This window comes from Schistocerca serialis, chromosome 1 (genome assembly GCF_023864345.2).
Source record: "Schistocerca serialis cubense isolate TAMUIC-IGC-003099 chromosome 1, iqSchSeri2.2, whole genome shotgun sequence".
Classification (NCBI taxonomy): domain Eukaryota; kingdom Metazoa; phylum Arthropoda; class Insecta; order Orthoptera; family Acrididae; genus Schistocerca; species Schistocerca serialis.
The window spans coordinates 628,543,173-628,544,514 of record NC_064638.1 but is presented as its reverse complement, the minus strand read 5'-3'; the positions used below and the strand labels follow the sequence as shown (position 1 = coordinate 628,544,514).

Sequence of the window (1,342 nt, the reverse complement as noted above, 5' to 3'; positions counted from 1 at the left end):
ACGGATGCCTAGCGGGGAGCTCTTCGTGTTTCCTCCGCGTTTGCATCGCCAGCCCATCTGGTGATGACAGCTTTCCAAACTTAGCGCATAGTCAAGGTCTATATATAATACACACGAAGACAGTAACTTGTTCTCGAAAGAACAGTTACTGTTGATGACCGTGCAGCTTTTCCGTGGAGTAAATAACTGAAAACCTCAGCTGCCGACAGGTGTTGTTGATATACTCTGATGTGAACAACTGAAAATGTGTGCCCCGACCGTGACTCGAGCCCCGGATCTCCTGCTTACATGGCAGACACTTTATCCATCTGAGCCACCGAGGACACAGATGAATAGCGCGACTGCAGGGACTTATCGCTTGCACGCTTCCCGTGAGACTCACATTCCCAACTGTCCACAATTCTACATATGTATTGTACCTTATAGACATTTGCCCACCCACTCATTACTCGCGCACGCTTTGGCGATTCCCGTAAGAGTTTGGGCAACCTGGGCGCATTCGTAGAATGTAGAATTGTACACAGTTGGGAATGTGAGTCTCACGGGAAGTGTGCAATGGATAAATCCCTGCAGTCGCGCTATTCATCTGTGCCCTCGGTGGCTCAGATGGATAGAGCGTCTGCCATGTAAGCAGGAGATCCCGGGTTCGAGTCCCGGTCGAGGCACACATTTTTCAGGTGTCCACATCGAGGTATATCAACACCTGTCGGCAGCTCAGGTTTTCAGTTAGTAACCGGCATATATGTTACAGACTTTATTGCTGCCTCCCTCAAGCGCAACTCGTGCACTCGATGTAGAGCTCCGAAGGAAACAGCAGACCACATCGATGTAGTGAGCCTTAGCAAATCCGGCCGTCCCCCCAGAACACACTCATATCCACTAATTAACACTTTAAAGTGATTGCTTCCCCGTCCAACGCCAGTCAATCATTCTACTGGTAACTGATGGCACGTCCACAGCCTGTACTCTCTTGCGTCTTATCTAGAAATACGGTACACTAAAAGCCTGTTAGGAACACACTTAACTGGTGGCCGATACGCTCACTACTAATACTTCGTGCTTCTGCCCTTCCCGGAATGGTGTACATACTGCCACATTTGTTCCGTCGAAATTCCTCCTTGGTGACACTCTATTAAACTGTACAAGAACTGCAAAAGCACTGGATTGAGCGTATCATTTAAATACATCAACTTTTTGAACGGGTACTACCCTCAGAGATCACTCTGTCCAATACAACATACTCCGCGGCAGTGTCATAATGGTTGAGCCTATAACCTTAGCCGGAAGACGAAAAGCCGTCGTCCACTCTACCTCACAAGTTGTACCTACATCTACACCTACA

The 1,342-nt window shown here is 48.3% G+C and overlaps 1 non-coding gene across 1 annotated transcript; it reads left to right on the top strand.

The window, feature by feature from the left end:
• Positions 1–590: 590 nt before the first annotated feature.
• Positions 591–665, top strand: Trnat-ugu (transfer RNA threonine (anticodon UGU)). The gene has a single exon. It is a non-coding gene; the product is annotated as a tRNA-Thr (tRNA).
• Positions 666–1,342: the final 677 nt, after the last annotated feature.